The sequence below is a fragment of the Echinops telfairi genome, unplaced genomic scaffold (assembly GCF_000313985.2).
Source record: "Echinops telfairi isolate 266 unplaced genomic scaffold, ASM31398v2 ScPeMD7_2573;HRSCAF=3158, whole genome shotgun sequence".
NCBI classification, from domain to species: Eukaryota; Metazoa; Chordata; class Mammalia; order Afrosoricida; family Tenrecidae; genus Echinops; species Echinops telfairi.
In genome coordinates, this window is record NW_022106471.1 from 178,365 (window position 1) to 187,463 (window position 9,099).

The 9,099-nt window shown below is 49.7% G+C and overlaps 1 protein-coding gene across 1 annotated transcript in view; it reads right to left on the minus strand.

The window, feature by feature from the left end:
- TRIM54 (tripartite motif containing 54) overlaps nucleotides 1-9,099 on the minus strand; it is a 24,851-nt gene that overhangs the window by 14,663 nt on the left and 1,089 nt on the right. The gene's annotated exons all lie outside the window — the stretch shown is intronic.

Here is a 9,099-nt window from a genome sequence, read left to right on the forward strand (position 1 = left end):
GGGAGAAAGACGGGACTTTCTACTCCTGTAAACAGTTACAGTCTTGGAAACCCATCGGGGTTGCTATGAGTCAGCATTGACTTGATGGCAGGGAAAGTTTGAATGAGTGTAGAGGAGCCTCAATGGCGCGTAGTAGTTATGTGTTGGACTGCTATCCGCAAGGTGGACGGTTCGAAACCATTAGCTGCTCCACAGAGAAAGATGGGTCTTTCTACTCCCATACAGAGTGACAGTCTTGGAACCCCCAGGGGCGGTTCTGCGTCCTGTAGGGTGGCTGTGAGTTGGCATTGACTTGATGGCAGTGAGGCTGGTTTTCTGGTTTGGTGACTTTGACATCTCAAAAAAAAATCACATCCTCTAAATTAGCGAACTGGCCCACTGCTGGATCTCATGATTGCATATGTTAATCAAGAAACACATCCGGTACTCTATCAAACAGGTTTGAATACTTTTCATAGGAGTAGGTCATTGTTTTTCCATCTTTTTTCTTTCTTTTACTGCTGCCCTATCCAGGAGACTGTTTCAATGATTTCCCCAAAAGCACCTCCATTAAATTTTAATACCGTGGATACACTATATACGTCTGTCGCTACTTGATATATAAAGATAAGTGTGATTGTTTTCTCTCCCCTGCCCTGAGAACCAATTTTTGCCCTTTGGGAGCCATATCACCCCCACTGAGAAATCATGCTGTATTTTAATGAATCCGTTTCCTTTATACTCCTGTGCATATTTCACACATTTAAAACACTGTTCTTAGCAGGAGTCCACAGGTGTCCCGTAGGGAGCCCTGCTGGGCACTGGGTTGCTCACCACAAGGTCAGTAGTTCGAAACCACCAGCCACTCCAAGGGAGAACCAGGAGGCTTTCTACTCCCATTAAGAGTTAGTCTCAGACCCACCAGGTGGCACTGAGCAGCCATGGACTCAATGGGTCTGGTTGGGTTGGTTACAGATATCACAAGCTGACAAAGGGGTCCATACACACAAAAGAACTTTCTCCTTATCCTGATTTGGTCTCCCGAGTCCCTCAGTGGTCTCATCACAGATGGAATTTTACATCCTCAAGTGCAGATGGCAACCTCCTTGGTTCATCTCCAGAGCTGACCGTCGGCCGTCCATACCTGGGATAAAGATCTCGTGGCTGACTAATAATCTTTGATAAGCAGATGCCTGTCTCCTGCTTCTGCTTTTCCTTCTGTTTAAAGTTCTGTTTCGACTAGTGGGTTGGCTCTATTATACACATAAAGGTGTGGATTCTGCCCTTCAATCTTCCATTGATACAGGGAGAGAGCCCCATAAAGGGAATTTTCATGTGCCAGTAACGTAATGTGTAGGGGAAATTCCATCAGTCTAGGAGACAGAGCAATTGGATTTCTGTCCCTGCTGTGTCCCTTTGTTTGTGTGACTGTGCAGTTTCCTGTGTTCTCTCGCCCCAGCAAAATGGAGATAACATCGATTGCATCTAATTCAAATGGAGCCAGGCATGTGAAGGCACTCTAGAAATGATAAAACGCTGTGCAAACACAAAAAGTTGTTAACAATCCCCATTCTAGGCCTTAAAAAATTTTTTTACACGTCTTACACTGTCTGCTGTCTCCCTTCACCCCCTTTTCTGTTGTCCATCCCTCTGAGAGGGGATTATATAGATCATTGTGATCGGTTTCTCTTTCTCCCCTCACCTTACCCTAACTCTCCTGGTATCACTAATCTCCTTATTGGCCCTGAGGGGTTTATCTGTCCTGGATTCCCTGTGTTGGGAGCTCTTACCTGTACCAGTGTACATGCTCTAGTCTAGCCAGATTTGTAAGGTAGAACTGGGGTCATGATAGTGGTGGGGAGGAAGCATTAAAGAACTAGAGGGGGGACCAGCCCCAATCCCAACTACATGAACACCTGCCCCTCCCTCGAGAAGAATTTATTTCAGAGGACAGCACTGAAGCTGCAGCTCAGGGAGAGGGACATGTCTGAACAGAGCACATGGGAGCAAATGAAGGGGGAGGAAGAGAGAGTGGAGCACATCCTGGCCCACCAAGCCTTGAGGACGATATTCCCACTCAAAGCAGCCAATCCACAGAGAAGACCATATGGCCGGCCCCACTATGAGACACGACATCCCTCACTGACCCATAGCCCTACAGGGGACAACACTGGAGAAACAGTGTGGGAATTGCGCCCAATTTGATCCCACCACACCGAGGCAAAACACTAAGGGCGTGCAACAGAACAGCAAGGGGAACAGAGCAATGATGTCTCCAGGGAATACCAAAAACAGACTTTGGGGCCAGAGTGTGGCACCCCATCAGACTCCACCGGAAAATACTCCTAAAGGCCAACAAGCAGTCCTTAAACTAACTACAGGCTTTTCTTTGTTGTTGTTGTTGTTGTTTTGTCATTGGCTTGTTGTTGTTGTTTTGTTTTCTTTTGTTGCTTTGTTTTGCTCTGTCTTGTTTTTGTGCATATTATTATCTCCGCAGGTCTTCTAAATAAGATAGGTTGGATGAACAATCTGGAGGAGAAAACAATGGCACTGAAGTTTCCGGGGGGACATGGGAGAGGGAGAGTGGGGGGAAAGGAAGTGGAGTTAACAAACCCAGGGACAAGGGAACAACAACTGATCCAAATCGGTGGTGAGGAGGGTGTAGGAAGCCTGGTAGGGCTTGATCAAGGGTAATGTAACTGAGAGGAATTACTGAAACTCTAATGAAGACTGAACATGATAGTGGGACAAGAGGAAAGTAAAAGGAAATAGAGGAAAGAACTAGGAGGCAATGGGCATTTAGAGAGGTCTAAATAAAGGCATGCATGTATGTAAATATATTTATATATGAAGATGGGGAAATAGATCTATGTGCATATATTTATAGGTTCAGTATTAAGGTAGCAGATGGACATTGGGCCTCCACTCAAGTACTCCCTTAATGCAAGAACACTTTGTTCTATTAAACTGGCATTCCATGATGCTCACCTTCCCCGCTGAAGACAAAGCGGGTGCATAAGCAAATGTGGTGAAGAAAGCTGATGGTGCCAGGCTACCAAAAGATATAGCATCTAGGTTCTTAAAGACTTGAATGTAAACAAGCGACCATCTAGCTCAGAAGCAACAAAGCCCACATGGAAGAAGCACACCAGCCTGTGTGATCATGAGTTTATCAGGCATCAAAGAACAAAAAATCAGTTATCAGGCATCAAAGAACAAAAAATTATACCATTGTGTGCTCACCTCCCCAACATGATTGATAGCTGAAGACAAATGGGGGCATTAGCAAAAGTGGTGAAGAAAGCTGATGATGCCCAGCTATCAAGAGATATAGGGTCTGGTGTCTTAAATGCTTGAAGGCAAACAAGCAGCCATCTAACTGAGAAGCAACAAAGCCCACATGGAAGAAGCACACCAGCCTGTGTGATCACAAAATGTTGAAGGGATCAGGTATCAGGCATCAAAGAACAAAAAATTAAATCATTATGAAAGAGGGGGGATGCAGATTGGGGACCCGAGACCCATCTGTAGGCAACTGGACATCCCCTTACAGAAGGGTCGCAGGGAGGAGACGAGCCAGTCAGGGTGCAGTGTAGCATCGATAAAACATACAGCTTTCCTCTAGTTCCTAAATGCTTCCTCCCCACCCACTATCATGATTCCAGTTCTACCTTACAAATCTGGCTAGACTAGAGGATGTACACTGCTACAAATAGGAACTGGAAGCACAGGGAATCCAGGACAGATGATCCCTTCAGGATCAGTGCTGAGAGTGGCGATACCGGGAGGGCGGGAACCGGGAGGGTGGGAAACAATTATAAGGATCTACGTATAACCTCCTCCCTGGGAGATGGACAACAGAAAAGTGGGTGAAGGGAGATGTTGAACAGTGTAAGATATGACAAAATAATAATAATTTATAAATTATCAAGGGTTCATAAGGGATGGGGAGCGGGGAGGGAGGGGGAAAATGAGGAGCTGATACCAAGGGCTCAAGTAGAAAGCAAATGTTTTGAGAATGATGATGGCAACTTATGTACAAATGTGTCTGACACAATGGATGGATATATGGATTGTGATAAGAGGTGTAAGAGCCCCCAATAAAATGATTAGAACTTAAAAAAAAAAGCCAAGCACACAGACCCATGGGGCATGAACTAGCCATTCATTCTTTCCTGTGAGTTATCAAATGGAAGGGAATATTCCTGTGAGTTATCAAATGGAAGGAATACAGATTTCATCTAGGTGGTGCCAGGGTGTCTGTGTGGCACACATGCCATGAGGTCCCCCTCGTCTAGGCTGTATCATTTCCTTTGTGATGTTTCATGGCATCTATTACAAGTACTCCGTGTAGAAGGATGTCCTGTGAGCCTACTCTCTCAAACCCCTCCTTATCTCAGACGGGTTTCCCCTCCTCCCTGGTTTCCAGGAAGATGCTCATTTGGGACCCTGGCCCAGGAGATAGGGGTTGTGGGAAACCTTCTTGTCTAGCCCGATGACCTGGCCAGTAATGAGTGGTGGATCATGCAGGTATTCAAAGCACACTGAGGAGCCCATAGGGAATGGTGGGGAAACACCCGAAATGTGGAGAGACGACCAAAAGCCACAGGAGAATCCAGGTGTCAGTAGAGGCTGAACGGTGCGTGGAAGGAATGTTGAGTGCAGGGTTGGCTCTGGCTGACAGAAGCCAACAGAGGTTCTGATACAAGAGTATTTATTCATAAGGCAGGTCCCACTGCTGACGGATAGATTAATGAGCAATTGTTAGGTGGTAGAGTAGGGCTGGGATGTCCATTAACGCATGCCCAGAGGGCCAAACTACGGAAACAAAGGAGTGGCAGACTGCACAGGCTCAGAGGTTCAGGTTCCCGTTCGGTTGACATGGGAGGGCGCTGCACCTGGATTGGCCCACCTAGGCCAGGTGAATTCAATTCAGCCAATGGGGTCAACCAGGGGTCGTCCACCACGCCTCCCTGCGGAATCCTTGAAAAGGCAGGAGCCCGGAGTCAAGAGAGACTTTTTGACTCTGAGAGTAGCTTCCAGGCAAGCTGTAAGTTCGGGAGGAGCCCTACGGGTGCCCATGTAAACTTGAAACTTCTTCTATCGCACAAACCAGGCTTCGGCGGGAATTCTTTCTCGCAGGGAGGCAAGGACCGAGGTATATTTACCTCCAGAGAGATCTAACACAAGTCAGAACCCCTGTAACCCAATGACTGCTCTTAATCCACGGAAATCCAAAGTCAAGCCCACCATCACCACCTGGATTCACAGCAAGCCTGTAGGACAGAGTAGAAGATGCCCCACAGGGTTTTGAGGCTGTCAGTCTTTCCAGAAGTCGACTGTAAAGATACATCTTTCTCCTGTGGAGCAGCTGGTGGGGTCAATTAGCAGCGGATTGCCTGAACCCCCGTGCCACTCAGCTCCTTAACTAACCAACCAGCCAGTCCTCTTCAAAAGCATCAAGGGCACGCGATAGTAATTCTTCAACCTGTGGGCTCAGATCGTTGAAGTCACAAGGATGTTAAAGATAGGATGAAATGGCCTCTTCAGTGCAGAGACGTGTAAACAGGCTTGAACAAGAGGTAAGTAGCCTGCTTCAGCTCAGGTGGTACTTTGGCCAAGAAACTGGCACTAGAGTCTAAATGTTAAATCTCAAAGCAGGTAGTTTTCTCCCCACCAAACCAATCTTCTTCCCTAAAGAAAGAGGAAGTGAGGTCCCTAACTCTGTCACAAGGTTAGCACAATTGCCAAGGTTTCGGTGACCCCATTTCTTATCAAGGAGACCTGCCCAAGGTTGGGCTGGGGAGGTCCTGGTGCCCGCGGTCGGGCGTGATGTGGTCTAAGAAGCAGGCTGTGCAGGCGTTCCACTGGCAGGCCTGGGTCTGGTGACAATGGGTCTTCGCAATGAACCGATACAGAATGGGGACTTGGGGTGGAGTGAGAGGGAGGCCAGCTCCTTCCAAGACTGCCCTTTCCTAGAGAAAGAGAGCCCTTTTTTGCTGTCCCTACCTCTGCAGGCCCCTCCCTAAACAGACACCCCCCCCTAGAAAGTCTGTTGCTGGGCAACCCACTCACAAGCCTCGGGGCTGTCTGTTCAGTTACCCCAGGCAGCAGCTCATCAACAAATGCCCACACAGAAGTGGAGGCAGGGATAAAAATAGCCTGATGGTTTGCATTCAAGTAGCTGAAGAGTGAGCAGAGTTTACAAATACGGAAACACACGGGGAGCTGCTGGTGTCAGATTCCCACACCAACAGCTTTCGTCTAAGTCAGAATTCTGGGCCGCTGAGTGGGCGCAGTGTGGGGACGGAGGGAGGGAGACACCGGAGGGGGTTCGCGTGGTGTCTCATTTTGTATAAATTCAGAGAAAGTGCCCTGTATTATGGCGCTACAGAAAACTCGTTGAATTGTGATGACCACTGTGTACCAGTGTGTCGGGACGGCAGGGCAGGGACTCGACGTGAAAGGCAAAAGCCGCACCGTTGGGAGGAGAGGAAGGGTTCTCGGTGATTTCCTTTGGACCCCTCGGGACTGGGCAGCATTTTCCATGGAATGGTTGTAGCTTTTCAGCTTTGGTTTCCTGGGTCCTCGATCTTATAAAACCGCAATGCCTCCAAAATTCCTGTTTGTCCATTACAGGAATCTCTAGAGCCTAAGTCCATTGTAACTGTGTTTAGCGCAAACAACAACACACTAGGCCAGGTTTGGGGGCCCTGCTTACCGCAGACTGCAGTCCCCAACAGCTGACAAGGGTGGAGCCGTTTAAAAAGGAGACTCCAGTCTGGTGTGTCCAGTGGGACAATCACCGAGAGTGCGCATATGAACCAAGCCAACCACAAGACAATGGATCTCGTATGCGCTTATTTGTTTTAAAATATGCACGCACATTCCTAAATCCAAACATGAAGCCCTCCACAGATGATTTCTGTTTGGGGGGGTCATTCAGAAAGCTGGGAAACACGGCTTCTAGTGGGGAAGGGGAGTGAGGGCTAGAGCAGTGGTTCTCAACCTGCAAGTCTTGACCCCTTTGGGGGTCGAATGACCCTTTCACAGGGGTCGCCCGATTCAGTGAACAGTCGCAAAGTGACAGTAATGAAGTGGCAACGAAAGTAATGTTGTGGTTGGGGGGTCCCCACCACATGAGGAACTGTATGAAAGGGTCACGGCGTGAGGAAGGTTGAGACCCGCTGGGCTAGAGGTAAGTAGGCCATCTTAACTTCTCATGTAGAAATGCCTGTAGTGTTGGGGGGGTGGGCATGAGAATGTGTATTTTGCTCTTTAAAAATATATCAGGATCGTTTTATAATCGTGAGCCTTGTTAACTTTCTAGGCACAGCTCTCAGGAGAGTCTTCCTGTAGTCCTATTCTTATCCCCAGGCTCAGAAAACAGACGATCTGATCGTGTCGGGTTGTCAAAATGTGGAGGCAACCGTGTGAAAAAACGAAGTATGTTCATCGTTTGGAGGGGGTGGTGCCGAGAGGGACGTATGTAAGTGTGGCTGAAAAACTGGGTCAGCCTCCCACCAGGCCTTGCTAAATAAAGCAGCGAGGAGGTGCTTCTCAGAGCGCCCAGTCTGAAGGAGCAAAGATGTTGTCGCTCCGGACCCCAAGAGCCCTCCCGAAGGCCTTGACATCACGTTAGCTCCCGCATCATCTGTACCGTGTTTGACCCAAACCCAAGCCACCCGGGTCTCCCTGGGCCCACGTCCGTAGTCTAGCGCTTCATGGAAGCGGAGCAACGTGTCTGGGTGCAGAAGACCTACAGGGACAAGCATCTAGCCTCCACGGGCGGGCCCTAACCTGGTCCCTCTGCAGAAGAGAGGGCGCTTTAGGGTCCTGACCACAGTTTGAAGGGCACGTTCCTTGAGCCTTCCAGAGTTCTCTTTGCTTTCGCAGATTGCGGGTTCTAACGAGCGAGAGAGGATGTTTCTGTGAACATGCATGAAATCTGACCCCTTTCTCCTTGGCGCTTTGGCCTAAAGAATGCTCAGACTTACTCAGACCCCGGGGGAAACCCAGACAGTGGACGGAGCAGCCTCGCTGCACGACCGGATGCCTAGGATGAGCGTTGAGGTTCTCGGGAGCCCACGGCTGGCAGGTTTGGACCCCCGGAGGCACAAGGGATGGACATGGGGCCTGCCTCGGCGGTGGTAGAAGAGACGGCAGGCAGCACGCTGACCAGTTAGGGAAGCAGGTGGACAGCTGACAGACAAGGACACAGCTCGGGGACGGTCCCCTCCCGGCTAGCCTTCCTTTCCCTCCAAATCACTACTCCGAAGACCTTGAAAGGGAAGTCTTTTCTTGGTGAAGTTCAACCTCCTCTGTGTTCCACAAATCCTCTCCTCCTCCTCATCAAGACCAAGAACGCGCTCCTAAGATTCCTGATCGCTGCCACGCAGACAGAGTTTTTTCTGTGTCTCAGAGGGTTTATTTCATTGCAAGCTACTCAGGGCTTTCTCCCTCACCAGCTCCGATCTTTGTTCCCTGCGGCAGCTTCCGAGTACCTCCAGTACCTCAATCCTATAATGAGTCACCGGCTCCAAAAAATCCTCCCAGGGGCGGTGGGGTCGTGCTGTGGGGTCCCTGGGAGCCCGGCTCAGCTCGACGGGAGTGGAGGTGGGAGCTCAGCAGCTCCAGCAGCGGCGAGAGCCGAGGCTCCTGCTCCTGCACAGCGTTCCAGTCTCAACACGGCTGACCGTCTAGGAAGCCCACTGGGGCCCTTCCCTGTGTCCTGGGGTGGAGGGAGGGGAGGGGAGTGGGAACTGACCCCGATAGCAGGCGGTTTTCAGTGAGTGCCTACAGAGAGGTGCAGGGCAAGACAAGACAAAAAGCCCAATTCTAGACCATTCTGGTGGGCGCTGCGTTTGTTTTTGACACCGGTGGCTCATGGTAGCTGTGGAGTTGATGAGCTAGGCTCTGACGGCCTTCTCCAGCGTGGAATTCCTTATCCCCCTTCTAGTGGCCTCGAGACGGTTAGCCAGGAGGCCTCTTTCTTGAATCCTCAGGAGTGGGCCACCACTGTGATTGTAGGGGGTGGTGGTGGTGAAACAACGCGCCCCTACTTCTAACACTGGCTCCCTCCCTGCCCTGGGGGTTTCGCCTTCAAGGCCCCCAGTTTCT